This window comes from Coccinella septempunctata, chromosome 9, assembly GCF_907165205.1.
Source record: "Coccinella septempunctata chromosome 9, icCocSept1.1, whole genome shotgun sequence".
NCBI classification, from domain to species: Eukaryota; Metazoa; Arthropoda; class Insecta; order Coleoptera; family Coccinellidae; genus Coccinella; species Coccinella septempunctata.
This window is the reverse complement of record NC_058197.1, coordinates 16156420-16171625: the sequence shown is the minus strand read 5'-3', so window position 1 is coordinate 16171625 and position 15206 is coordinate 16156420. Positions and strand designations below refer to the sequence as shown.

The 15206-nt window shown below is 41.6% G+C and overlaps 1 protein-coding gene across 5 annotated transcripts in view; it reads left to right on the top strand.

Moving 5' to 3' along the window:
* The window catches only part of LOC123320608 (A disintegrin and metalloproteinase with thrombospondin motifs 9), a 96434-nt gene that overhangs the window by 35870 nt on the left and 45358 nt on the right, over positions 1-15206 (top strand). The gene's annotated exons all lie outside the window — the stretch shown is intronic.

Genomic DNA, 15206 nt, shown 5'->3' with positions numbered 1-15206 from the left:
AGAGAGTAAAACAGAGAAGAAGCTCTACTCCTCTCTGATTCTCCTTTTCCCTGCTCTTCTCTTTCCCGAAGAAGAAGAAAAAGAAGAGAGCTTCTTCAAGTGCTCCTTCAAGAGCTCCTTCTTCTTCTTCCCTCCTATTTTTTCTCTTTTTCCCTCTCCTCTTCTCTTCCGATCTCTTCTAATCTCTTTTCTTTCCCACTCTTCTCCTGTCTTTTTTCTTTCTTTCGTCTTCTCCTCTCCTCTCTTATTCTCTTTGGGTACCTTCTTATCTCTTGTCTATCTATCCTCCTTTTTTTATTCTTTCTATCCTCCCCTTTTATTCTTTCTTCTCTACCCTTTATTCTCCATTAATCTTCTCCTTTGCTCCCATATACTCTTCTTTCCTGATTTCTTCTATTTTCTATCTATTTTCTTCTCCTATCTTCGTTTCTATTCTTCTCCACACCTCTGTTCCCTTCTTATCTTCCCTACTCCTCTTCTGATCTCTTCTCATGTCTCTTCTTCACTTTTCATACTTCTTTTCCATTGTTTTCTTCCCCTTCATGTCTTCTCGTCTCCCTCCATCTCCTCTCTCCTTTTCTTTCATCCTCTCCTCTCCACGCTTTTTTTCTCTTCTTACCTCCAATCTTCTTTTTTCTTCTATATTAAAATACAAATGAAGTAGATATTTCAGTTCGTCGAGGGCAACAACATCGATTAGAATCGACCATTAATGGCTTTCGAATCGACAATAATAAAGCTACCTATCGTTAATCCGCCCGAACGGCTTTCTAGGTGCAACAGTCGCATTTCGAAAAATAGGATTCAAAGTGTAACGCACCCATTAAAACGGCTCAAGGATAGTGATCATTTGTTCTGAGGTTAAGGAACTTTATGACTCTGATCGGTTTCCAACGGTTACGGTCGTATGAAATTGACGAGACGCCATTGAAAAATCGTCATTATAGTTCCTTCTGTTTAACCTATCGGATATGCGTTTTATAGGCTCGTATAACTCGGCATAATAGTGGAGGTAAAGGTTATAGAAATTTTTCTCGTCTACACTCTTTATTCGAGAAACTGCGTCGGTTTCCGACAACCATTTTCGGAACTGATCCTATCTGATCAGTCACAGATTCACAGTCGAGGAGAGGTATAGAATGCAGCCGACTCTTGTCAGATTGATGGTACAACTGCGGCATTTTGAATGTGGTACCATATAGAGGATACAATGGCAATTGTCGCTGCGAAAAAGCTGCATGTTTCGCCGAGATTTAGAAGCCACCGGCGTCTTTGATGGCTTGTCGAGCACTGGTAAAAGTATGGCGACAAAAAAAAACGTCAACTTACCATATTTACGTTTGTTACACAGAAAACATCGTGATATTCAGGTAAATACGGCTGAAAGGTTCTTATTGCCAGTAGTTCTTATCACAGTAAGTTCCAATTGACGGTAGGTCCATCGTCCGGTAGTTCTGATACGTCGTAGTCGAAATGACTTGTAGTTCAAATACCCCAACTGTGATAAAAGGCGGGAAAACCAAGGTTTTCGAAGAGAATCCTCGAACAGTGCATTCCTCTAGCACCTTCCAGATCATCGGGACAAAGTTGCGTGCCTCCTACGACTCGTGGAGATAAATCAAAAACCACTAAACCGCGTCTGGAGAAAACGGCCGAGGATAAAAGGAAAAGAATCTGTGGGACGCGGGGTAAAAACGCGAATACGCGTAAATAATATGCGGTTTGAACGGCGACCGGGAATCCAGAGATGCATTTTCAGAGGCGATAAATGCCAGAGACCTCGTGACTTTTATTGGTGATAAATATCATTTCAATTTTATCTCTTCAAACGCCGAGTTTTAATGGCAGTCGTACACGGGATCGGGCATTGTGCGAGATGACGTTCGAGGGGGTGGAGACATGCGAAGATTGCGGTATACAGGGTGGACAATTCATCCTTTCATTTGGAATTTTTCGGATATTCTTAACTTTCAAGAGACGAGATTGTTTGAAGATGATCTACGAGTCTGAATACCCTAAATCAGAAGTGTTGATTGAGAGAGTTATGCCTGTTTTCACTGAAGATCCCTAAACAAGCCCCTATCTAAGTATTCCTTAGCTTCAGAGAGTACTTAACTCTGGGCCTTTATGATTTAGGTTGTCCCCTAGCATTCAAGGGTTCCCTAAACGTTGATGAAAACGAATTGGTAGCTATAAGGGTCACTTAAATGGGCTTAGGCCTTAAAATTTAGAGAGCGTTGTTGATCCGTTTTTCATAATGGATCTTGAAGTCATAAGCGTGGGTATCTTTAAATCATCTCGTTATAACTTCAATTTCCCATGGGACCATAGAAATTCCATTTAACATTCTGGCTTCGCAGCATTCTTCAAGATTTTAGTGGTTTCACAAGTTCCTGGTCTCGATACCTTCTGTTGTTAAGGCTGTACAGTATTCAATTAGCGGCTGGTGATGATGGCATCTTTGGAGGAATGTGGATTATTCCTCGTGATCCCCCTTATTATATCACCCGTTGTTATTATACCGGGTGATTTGGTATTGGTCGTAAAAGATGATGGATCGGTTGTTCTGTTTTATGGTCCGTGCTTCTGTTGGTATCGGCGCTGTGTATCTGGAATGGTCCGGCATCCTTCGATAGTTGTTGTTGATCTTCGGCAGGTTCAGACTGTTGCGTGTGTTTTAAAACGTGGAAGGATGGTTGAGGAAGGATATTTCACTCTTGAACTACGTGAGCCAGTTGCAGTTTCAACGGTCTTATACACATAGTCGTGTCACTAGAAATAACAAAAAAATCATGTACAGGGTATTGTATTGATTCTGTCTGTTTCTGGTACTTCTAGACTGGATAGATAAAAACGTTGAGAGGAATCCTGTGGTCGATTTTCGTGAAAAGTCCATTACTGGAAACCGTTTCACGATATCCAATGTTGTGAATTTCATATTGCCCGATGAATACAACATGAAATGAGCCAAAAAAACTTCCTCCATCGTCTAGAAAAATAGGGGAGTTTAAGACTTAATGCATCTAGATCTTAATTATCTTAATCCACGTGAATAAAATCCGATAAAAGTGCAAATTCCGAACGATACCAAGAAAGGCGAACGACTGCTCGGGCATTTCTAAAAATCTTACAGACAACGGCAGAAAAAAGAACGATTCTCGGAATCAGCAAGATACCGGATTCTTGAAGAATGACAAATGGCAAAACGAGCCTGGACGAAGGCATAAAAGCAGATATAAAAGTCAAAAACGCCAGCTACATTCTGGTTTTAATTCGTTTCGTGGAAAATGTGTAACTATAGACTTGTCGAGTCCTTGCTGATGGTACAGTTTTAGGGCTCGGTCAGCGGTTCGCGGCATGTCTACAACCCGACATGGGTATGGTATCGGTGATCGCTAACGTTTTAACATCGGGATGAATTGTTTCGATAAATTTTCTGGCGTGCTCCTTCCCAGGAATGAGAGATGTGTCGTTTTTACCAAATATTAATTTTTAGGGTTGATTAAATCCGTTAGATGGTTTCTGAGTTATAAGCGATACTTCACGATCTGTGATTGAATCGCATGTATTTCAAAAACACGTGGTATAATTTTGGCTTATGTATTATTTTCGTCGTTTGGTACTTGTGTCCACCTGAATTTCGAAAGAGTAACAGATTTCTTTCTGTCAGTATTGCCACTAGTATTATAGCAACCACCACCCTGCATTGGTGAATACTGCTGCTTTTTTCTTTTACTACCGCTTTAGCAGCTACGTTTTCAGATTCAGAAACTGCTACCATGTAGCTAACCTACTCATTCATAGGAACCCAAGGAGGTCGTCAATGGTGTTGATAAAACCGACAACATCCTTAGGGGCCTTGGCCGTTACCTCGTGAGTATCCAGGACTGGTTTCCCCATATGAATGGTTCTTAGGCCAGCTAGAGCTCTGGAAACTTGCATACCATGTGTTCAGCTGTTTCTGCTTCTGATCCACTGAGCCTTCAAATCTCCTCTGCTGACTTTCCAATAAGGTACAAATGATATTTGTACCGACAGTGCCCTGTCAGCAGTCCTACCATCACCAGAAGCTCAGCTCAATACAGCTTTAGCAGTTTTCTGGTGTAGGTCGGTGAAATCACGAATTTCTTCGACTGAGTAAGTCCAGGAGTGTTTCTCCAGAGGGATATTCTGTTGTTCAACTCCCATTGTTGGACTTGTTGGTCTTTTCCGAGCCCACAGCAAGACTCAGGTCCAGCAGGTGTTAACCTTGATGCTATTTTTGCAAGTTCATCGGCTTTTTCATTTCCTTCAACACCACAATGTCCTGGTACCCATAGTAGAGTTACTTTATTGCCTCTGAGCAGTTGCTTTGTGTCAGCAGAGATCCCTGTCGTGTGGTGATACCAAAGGGAGCAAAATTTAATTTACTTGCCATGAGTTCCTACCTCAACGCGTGAGGAAACCCATCGATGTTGAGTGTTTCCTATGACGTGACACCATTGCGAAACTCACAGATACAATTTCAGATAGTTTACGGTCGTCTCTTTTCCAGCAACATCAGCAGAAGGTCGCCGTCAATAGGAAGTTACCTTGAGCGTTGTATTAATGAAATACACGCAACAATATCAACATGTAATATGTAATTTATAGCCGGTATTCGCATTTATTCGCGAATTCTCCACTTTGCGAGCAGTCCGATAAGTGAGCGTGAGATTAAACTGGATTTTTAACGTTGCCCATACAATGAAGACCTAATTATAGTGATTTCAAGACTGGAACCCATTGTTACTGATGATAAATCGCGCTGCAGTTCTCGGAACACCGTGTCAATATGCGAAAAATTGCAATTAAGATGTGAAAAATGAATTTGAATTGATAATGAGGCGATATTGAATGGTAGATAAACATATAGTTTCATTGTTGCATGAATATTGATGCGTGCGCTCGTCGATTCCATTCAGCTTTCGTGAACGCGCGGAATTCTTGGTCATTTGAACTACTTTTTGTCTTTGGAATGTCTGCAAGGGCTGACTAGAGGGTTTCTGTACACACGCGCCTGTCTGCCTGTCATCAAAAATTGTTTATGGTGGAGCTAGAACTCCTAGAAGTTCGACAAAAGAGGTCAAAAGAAAGACTTTCTTCCTGTACCATTTTTTTTGATTCGGCCCTGATGAAAATATATATCCATTTTAAGTTTTCATAATGACAGCCTCCAACTTAGTTTCTTTGAATTTTTGGTATTTTTATGATACGTAATGGCCATAATGAGAAAATTGGAAGACGTGGGTGATATATTGTGTTCGAAAAAGATTCATCAAATAAATGAAAAACTATATTCAGAAATTCATTTCATTCGATAAAACCGTTTGTGAGATAGAACTAAAAATAATATAATATTTTTTTATGGTTTTTCAACAGCCTGTATCTTTAAAAGTAAGCCGATTCGGAAAAAATATTATAGGAAAAAAGTGCTTATTTTGACCTCAAGAATCTACTGTTGAAATAGTCCCCTTGGATACGGAAGGTTATATCAAGCGACCAACTTGGATATCGACTCTATTGAGTCATATACCGCAGAGCAAAACCCCACTGCTTTTTTTTTTTAATGAGTTTCTAGGAGTGTAGAAGTTGATTTAAGTTCGAAGAATGGTATTCGAGGAATCGAGTAAAATCACTCTCGTCAAAATACCGTATTCCCAGCGTTCCACAGGCTCGGCGGATATTCCACAAGTTAAAAACACGCCGATTCCAGTATTCACCTTTTAACGTCGCGTTTTTCGCTGTACGAGTACGAGTACGAGATTTCTGTCAAAACACGGACACATAAATCGGAACCTACCCACGCCGAACGATACCAAGTAGGTACGTCAGTCTACGTCCTGCGGCGTTGCCTACTCTAAGGAATATCACTTTGTTGTCCTCTCTCAGCAAGGATCAGGCTGAAATTGTGCCTAATCTAGACTCCCATGCCATCTACTTTATAGTTTGGTAGGGGGTTATATTCCTCTACGATCGTAAGCCCTATTTTGCCCCCCATATCTCTAGCTCCAGAGTTCCTGTGAACTTCTGAGAGGGCTTCAAAGAGGCTAAGTCCTCATTAAACCTATAATTTTGTCGTCCAAGACATTCCTAGAGCAGGCTAGCAATGACGAGGCATTCTATAACCTAGTGAACATGAGTTTCCTCCTTTTATCCACAGAATCTACACTCGTCAGTTTCTGATAAGCCCATTTTCATCATATGCTTCCTAAGGCGACAATGTCCTGTGAGGAAGCCAGTGAGGAGACCTAACTTATTCTTACTCAGATCCAAATACTTCTTGGATCTTTTCTCCAGATTGGTTTCTTCCTTCTCCAGAAATTCTTCCTTATGGGGCCATTCTCCTATACCACAGAATGGCTCTGGGCCGCTTAGTGGCGTTTGTGTTCCCTTTCTTGGTTTCATCGTTTCCCTTGATGAGTGACCTGGAACCTTGTTCTTGTCTATTTCATCATGTTTCCTTCGGCACTCTCATACCAGTCCATGACATAGGAGTTCATTGGTTTTATGGTAGTTGGACTATCAGAATGGATCACTATGCCACATCCTCCTGATAGTCAAGCTGCTATCAAAGCACTGAACTTATTTCACCTTCATCGCTTCGATTGAAATAACTCAACACATCTGTCGATAACCCAGTCTGACAGAGCCTCTTAGCCCACATTATAATATAAGCTTTCGCTCCGAAAGTCCTCCAGTTGGCAACGCAGCGGACGCGCGTCATCTCCCTCGGCTCGCCGCCGTGTGACAATCGATTTGTTCCCGCCAATTAGCGGACGCCGGCCGATTCTTATTTATCGGCGCGGCCTGCCGGTCGGCCAGACTTATCCGCGCGCTCAGGGGTTACCTGGACGTGGCGCAACGTCCGAGATTGTCCGCTAAGTATGATTTAGACGGTTGTCGTACGTGCGCCGCTCCGCGACGCCCACGGACGTGGAAATTCCTCGAGAGATTTGCCGGATCGAAATATGGGACACCGTAAGATATTACCCGTGCTGTTTCGACGCGGAGTTATGGCGTAAAAGCGTGAGAATCGCGTGTGAATAGTGTCCTACGAGATAATCTCGCAACTTGGTACCATTTGTCAGTCAGTACATGTACTGGAAGGATAAGGACCAAAGATTGTTGAAGAGATGGGTTCGCCTAACGGCGAAGCAGGTCGTCGGAAGTCAAAGAAACCTTGGAGATCACGCATTCAGGCTCCTTTAGAGGCAAAACCTCAAACTCAACCGAATCTTCAACAGTAGACGCTCTCATCCCCAAAAAACTCCCCGAAATACTTCAAAAATGTCTAAGAAAAAGAGTAAATTTTAAAAATTGCGCAAAGGACTACACCACCCAAAATTTCAAAGTTAATTCCATTAAATAGTACGCAGATTGTTCGAAAACCACGACAGGGGCTGACGCTGGAATATAAGGAGCAAGCACCAAGTGTAGGCCATCAGAAATACTTGCAATCGAGTCGCTATCTTATCGACTCAAAGCTGAGTAGGTACCTCAATGAAATAGGCAAGAAAAACAAGGTCTCTTTAGTCTTGATGCCTAGTCAGAAAGGAAGCAAATACTAATAGAAATGTGCGTCGAAGAATTATGTGATAATCAGGTGCCACAGTATGGAAGTCCAAGTATAACCTTGAGGTGTGCACTAATGCATCGGTCAATTGACGAAACATGTATGTAGATTGTTGATTGCGATCTTAGAATCCATTGTATCTCTAAACATAACTGTTTTCGCCGCTACGTCGTCTACAACTCTCCAAATAAACTCTAGTGTCTAGGAACATCCTAGAAGGTAACAACCTTCTCTCTCCTAAAAGTTTCTTGTTGGAAGCAGTTGTCTTTTAATGGTGAGACACTCCGTTATCAGGAGTTTCGGAATATTTCCTTTTCCCTACGTAGGCAAAACTAACTACTAAATAGGCGATAACAAGGTCTCTTTAGTTAGGTTCCAGGTCACTCTGGATTCAAAGGAGATGAGGAGGCTAACACACTCGCCAGAAATGGACCACAAACGCCACTCACTGTTCAAGAACCTCTCTGTGGTATAGGAGAGTGTACATAAAAGTAAGAGTCGCTAGAGAAGGAAGAAACCAAAAGAAAAATATCCTGAAGGAACCTTCCAGGATTGGATCTTTCCAAAAAGGAGTATGTATTCGGCTGTCCTGAAGAATAAGTTAAGCCTCCAGCCTTCTCACTGACTTCTTAACAGGACATGGTCCCCACAGATTCTGTGGGAAAGGGGAGGAAACTCCTGTTGACCTGGTTACAGAATGCCTTGTCATTGCAGGGCTGTGCAAGTAATGTCTTGGAGGAGAAAATTATTGGAGGAATGAGGACTTAGGCTTCTTTAAGCCCTCTCAGATACTGGAGTTCATTGTAACTCTGGAGCTGGAGGGCTAGCTGTAGAAGGCGCAGTAGTGAGAAGAGCTCTGATGAGAGGCACAATAGACCTTAAGGTCTCAGTGGAATGTAACCCTGCCCTGTTACCAAACGGTTTTGAAGGAAATAATGTTGCGAGTCCTCACACAGCTGGATGTTTCACATCCACCGAACCCAATGCATACTCTTTTGGTCCTAGGTATTTATGAAACTGCCAAAACTGCAGCAAAACATGACTTATTCACTGGTTGCACTGCGGACTCACCAGGTTCTGAAAATGAAGCGTTTCCAGTTCTCGTCAATAAATCAAAGGAATAAAATCCTTACTGCGCCATTAAGGACGTGCATCCAGAATTAAACCAAACATCAATTACTATTGCAGTAACACGAACAGAGAACTAATGTTCCCCGATAAAACACCACGGTGGTTTTGCCACTCGCGATAGTTTTTTTGGCAGCAAACAACGTCTGATCGATGTTAGAGTGGCTCCTCGCACTTTAACGACATACTGCTCCATAAAATGCTTGGGCAATACCTGTCTGGAGAAATTTATATGTACTCCGAGTTAATTATAGGCCCGTCTGAACTCGACCTAATAAAATCGGTCGTTGGTTAACACATCTTCACTGAGATAGATGTAAAAGCAAGGAGAATTGTTAATTTTGATGGCATCTTTATCTCCAGTTAAAGATGAGCATCATTATCCGTTACTCTCACAAAGGGGCAGAGGAAAATCAATTAGAACAATAAGACAATGATCGATTGATGTTCTGTGTTAACCACGAGATGCTGAAACTCACAGAAAGATTCGAAGATGTGCAGGTTGTTCATCCATTGGGACCTGAGGTGGTGGACTCTGATTCTCTTGGTGGTAATTCCTATGCCAAAGAGATACTTTCGTTCCTTTTTTGTGGGGTGCAAATGCAAATCCCAAATGCCAGGAATTGTTTTACCTTAGAAAGAGATGAATATAAAGACGTTAGAGGTTGGATCTTGAGGCTTTTAAAGTCAGACCAAGAGGAATGTGGATGAGGTGGCATTGAACCATGTTTTCCGATATCCCCTAGCACTTAGACTGAGTGTTTCCCACATATATTCACTTCTACCATCATTAAGAAGACTAGCGACACGATTCTCAAGCCCTCAGTCACTCCTGGAACCGATCTGGGTTAATAAGGACCCCAGAGCCTTAACTCACCGATGTCCCGACGCCCATACGCCCATAAATACTCGGAAATTACATACGCGTACCTTAATTTCGATGCAAATTACAACGTACCGACCACCCACATGCGTCGCTCGGTAAATCCGACCAGAATTCGGCGTTTAACAACTTGCAACAACGGACAATTAGACGTTCCCGATTTCAATATAATGGCATGACTCACTTGGGCCTGCGTTTCGCGTTTTATTTGCATCGTGCGTCGGTTGACGGGTTTTTTGATGGGAGAATATGGGATTCGAGATGTGGTCGGAGGCTGGTTTGCATCTATTAGCCCCTGACGTAATTTAAGGAGTTCAATTTACTAAATAACTTATTATTGTTATCATTTGAACCGGGGTCGTTGTAGCTAAATTAGCCTTTCGGGAACTTCGACCATGTAGATCTTTTGTTCTCTACCCTACTCATTCATAGGAACCCAAGGAGGTCGTCAATGGTGTTGATAAAACCAACAACATCTTTAGGGGCCTTGGCCGTTACCTCGTGAGTGTCCAGGACCGGTTTCCCCATATGAATGGTTCTTAGGCCAGCCAGCTCTGGACATTGGAATACCATGTGTTCAGCTGTGTCTTATTCTGATCCACAGAGCCTACAAAACTCATTTGCTGACTTTCCCATAGGGTACAAGTGATATTTGTACCAACAGTTTCCTATCAGCAGTCCCACCATCACCAGAAGCTCAGTTCGTGACAGCTTTAACAGTTTTCTGGTGTAGGTCGGTGCAATCATCACTAATTTCTTTGACTGAGTAAGTCCAGGAGTGTTTCTCCAGAGAGTTATTCTGTTGTTCAGCACCCATTGTTGTACCGCTGCCTCATATCGGTCTTTTCCAAGCCCACAGGTCAGCTCAGGTCCAGCAGGTGTTAACCTTGATGCTCTTTTTGCAAGTTCATCGGCTTTTCCATTTCCTTCAACACTACAATGCCCTGGTACCCATAGTAGAGTCACTTTATTGCCTCTGACCAGTTGCTTTATAGTATAACGCTACTCCCATATCCCAGATAACTAGTTAAGTACTGGAGGTTTCATGACGAAAGGCTCTCTTGGATTGCAGATTTCGAAGATTCGAAGAGGGTTACATTACACTTCCACACTGAAATCTATTGTGCCTTGTGTCCTCTATCAGAGCCTGTCTGAACACTTCTTGGCTTCAGTTCCAGATTTCTAATAAACTCTAGTATCTGGGATGGCTTCAATGTTACATCCTTGCTCCTGCAAGTTCAATATCCAGAGCATTTTTTCTTTGGCCTTCAATGGCGAGGCATTCTATCAGGTGATCTGGAGTTTCATCCTCTTGTCCTCTAGAATCTGCAAGAATCCTATCCTCATAAGCTTCCTGAGGCATCCAGTAAAAAGGTGTTGCATATTCTTGATGAGATTCAGATACTTTTAGGATCTCGGAGTGTTAATGTTGTCAAGGAATTTTTGGAATGTTTCAGAAGCTCTGTGCTCCTTTCAGAGCTTATAGACACTTGTTTTCTTCATCGTCTCCTCTTTGGGAAGATGAGTCGATGGTTTCCAATTCTCTCATCACCTGTACCTTCTCTGGTTATTCTTAGGATGGCCTCATGGGCTAACCTATCTAAAACAAGGAGGGAAAGTGTGAGATCTGTAATGATCTCTAGTTCTCTAGTTGCTAAACAAGGTTCACACCTTGTTTGAAGGTCCAGAACTGGTAGGGGTATAGTAGTAGACTTAAACCTCGGGTTTGAGGCTCTACTAAGCTGAGCAGACAGCAAATTAGATTAAACACAGATTTAACAACTGATCATTGTGATCTTAGAAAACACATGTACAAGATTGGTGTTTCTGAAGGTGAGCCATGATGCAGGATGTGCAACAAGAAGGAAAAACTGCTTATCTCATCATCTTCAACTGCGATGAAGGCTGAATAATAAGGGAAGATAATGCCATAAAGTCCCCTTGATCTAACCCAGATTATGGATTTCCTGGCATGACAGATCATGAACTTCAATTCAAACGTGTTCTATCAATTCCTGCTCCTAAGTCCGATCCCATCTAGCTTTCGATACCTATTTCATCATTGCCATGATATCGTTCAAAAACCTCAAGAATCGAACGATAATTTTTCCCACACTCCAGTTAGTTTCCCCATTTTTTTCCAGAATTCTTCTCAGTATCAATCGATGATATCATCTCGTCTTGTTTGTGCAATGGAAGATAGGTTAAGGTCCAGCAACAATGCCGATGTTTGTTTGAAATACCCACGATTATCAATCGGTTTTTGCAACATTGTCCGAACAAACATCCTCACTAATTGATAAAATATAAACAAACGGCCAGATTTGTACAGATACCGGTGCAGAAGTATCCAATAGTAAACTTATCCGATAAAACGTGGAAGAATGGTGGAATTGTGTCAAGTTTTATCGCACCTCGTTAGTGGTTAGATTGTTTTGTAAATTGTAGTATTTTTTCGGGATTAATTGGTGTTAGAGGAGATAGTTGTGAGATGAGATGTCGTTTTTCATTCAGAATTAGACGAATTATCTAGTTTATGGCTCTGAATGGAGATTGGAGTAGAGAAACAGGATTTGATCAATGAACGTGACTTTCGCATCTTTTTTTTTCTCACCCGGTATATTTATGTGGTGGGTTGAAGGGAATAACGATTCACACTATGGGATTTATTTTTCTTGCTATGGTGTGACCCGAAAGGCCTTATTTTTCGACTCACTGTGTGTGATATCCTTCACTAGCATCACTGTCCATGATCGCTCTTAACCTCACATTGTCAAACTGACGTTTCTTTTTGATAAATGTCAAAATTAGCTCATTAGGTAAACTTAAAATCTCTTTATCTAGATCGAATTGGGAAAAAGTGTTTCTCTTGACCCAAATATGCTACGGCTGACATATACAGGGTGAGTCTTTCGCTCGTACAAATATTTCCATAGTAGATTCTTGAGGTAAAAAAAAACACTTTTTTCCCATACCATTTTTTCCGAATCGGCTGATTTTTTTCTCCAGGGGTGGCACAGCTCATTATGAAAACTTAAAATGGCTATATCTTTTTATCAGGGCCGAATCGGAAAAAATGGTATGGGAAAAAAGTGGTTCTTTTGACCTCAGGAAACTACTGTTGAAATATTCGTACGAGTCAAAGACAGTATTACTGTTTTGCTTATAAAGAGTAGGTAGAAGCTGGTTCATTATCCTGGCTCTCGCAGATTAATGCTAATGAGAGTGTAGCCTTATTCACGATCCCAAGCGGAAGACAATAACCGAAGAACAACTGCACAATTGCACAAACGTACGATTTCTAATGAATGAACCCGCGTATGACAGATGGCGTATGTAAGATCCGATAGAAGTGAACGGACGTTTCAACATCCACCACAGAACGTTCGGCTTCATCGAGCTATATTAGCAATTATAATCGACGAGCACGTCGTGGGTTCGGGCATAATTAATTATTTATTAATCGCGGCTCGATATTACGTTACTGGCACATCCCGTATATACGGTGATTCCGACGCATGAATGAACGTGTGGGAACGTGAACGGAAAACTTTTTTCGGGGCCTTGACGATGCTGGATGCGTCATCTGATAATTTCGGAGGTTTGGGAAGATCTTCGTGTTTCCTGTGTGAGGAAATCCTGACATCACTCGGTACATCGTTGGAATATATAGAGAATATGGTAAAAAACACGTCAATTCATGGTAGAACGCAAAACTGAGCCTGCAAATTGGAGCCGAGGCACAGCTGAGGCACAGCCGAGGCAAAGCCGAGGCGAGAACATAATTTTTAACATGTAGAATGTCGTTTAAGAAATCATGAGCAAGTCGGCGGAGGCATCTCATGTGAGATGTCTCGAGATTCACTGACTACCTAATTAGCCATTACAAATACGAGAAGCAATAATTTCTCCACTTTAATGGATCTTTCGCCACTTGGAGAGACCCAGGAAACATAATGTAAGGTGGCAGGTACGGCTGGGCAATAAATGCCGAGGATTCCTCATAGGCGTACGCTAATTGCCTCAAAATCATTTAATGTTTCCGATAGACGAACGTCATCGGAGTGTTTTTCGCTGTGGAACGTGTAGTCGTAGCAATAAAACGGAAAAGAACAACCGAATATATCGGATTACTCATTAAAACTACCTTCCTGGTAAGGTCAAAGAAGGACTGGATTCGTCCGATATGGCGGTATATAAAATATCTATTTATGGACGGTGGAAAAGATCGTGGTTGTCATTTGATCGGAGTTAAGGGGAGTGGGATTAATAGAAATGTCAACGTATCTTTTATACGCTTTTAGTAAAAGGAGTTTTTCGATACACAGGGTGAGGCTTGACTTGTACATTTATTTTGACAGTTGATTATTCAGGTGACAGGAAATTCTTGTCTCCTTTACAAGATTTTTCCGATTTGTTACCTATTTGACCCCCCTAAAATGACCTATTTGCTACTCTGTCTGAAAATCAATGTGTTCTAGTACTGTCTTGGGATATGGAGTGCATAGAATTTGTTTTGAAGAGTCTAGAAAACCAAACAGTTCATGATTTAATAGAGAATTGCACTCCAGAGACTCCCTAAAAGTGAACTCGAAAATGAAAAGTGGAAAAACAAAAAACTCGATTTTTTCGTAAACAGTGTCAGAATTAACCATGTATCCTTCGCCCTGGCATTAAAAAAAAATGTCAAACAGGAAGTAATAATAGCCAAAGCGGTTGACATTCAAAACGCGGCAGAATTCCAAAGACTAGCTACGCATTACGTCAAATAAAAACGTTGGGAATATGTAGGTTGGAAAGTTCATTACGAGCTATATCGCATAGGCGACTGTTATTTGCCTTTTTTCAGGTAACTATTCGCGTGATAAGCTATTAAGGCTATCTACCTGTCTTGTTCTCCTAGATTTACCTTTAGTTATTGGCTTGCGATGTCGATGTGTTTCGACATATTATCGGTAATAATAATTATTGTCGAAGTGACTGTGTGAATTTCAATGGGAGAGGAATACACGTAGAACAAATTCCTGTCTAGTGGTTCAAACGTTAGGCAGGATGTTGGTTGAGCAACTGACGTTTGATCGACCAAGATTTGGGGGCCAGAGGAAGTGAAAGATTATCCAAGATGAAATGCTCCAGAAAACTCAGCCTCACCTGTCAATCACTGCTCTCTACACAACCCTGAAAATAACATGTCCATTCCAATCGAAGAGAGGGTTTATTTTCGATGATTCCTCTCGAATCTAATTCAATTTTTGAGCAGTGTACATTCAATTCTGCCAAGATGCTGGAGTGCATCCATATTCGGCTTCATCTCTTTAAAAACAGAGTTCCATGAGATTTAAATTGACCTTTTGGTGATGCAGAACGTAAAGAACCTAGTTCTCTTGTGTCCAGCATCTGGAAGCCTCGTGGACCCTCCCTGGGAAAAAGTCCCAAGGCCTTTCAATCCGACCCAGAAAATAGATCGGTCAAACATAATAAAAAACCATTAGATAGAGCGCTAGGATACATTTATTGCCAGTGCAAATAGCGTTTGTGTAAATCTAGACGGGCACGGTTTTAGACTTTTATTTTTGGAGCGCGTTCTGCGCGAACTGACAT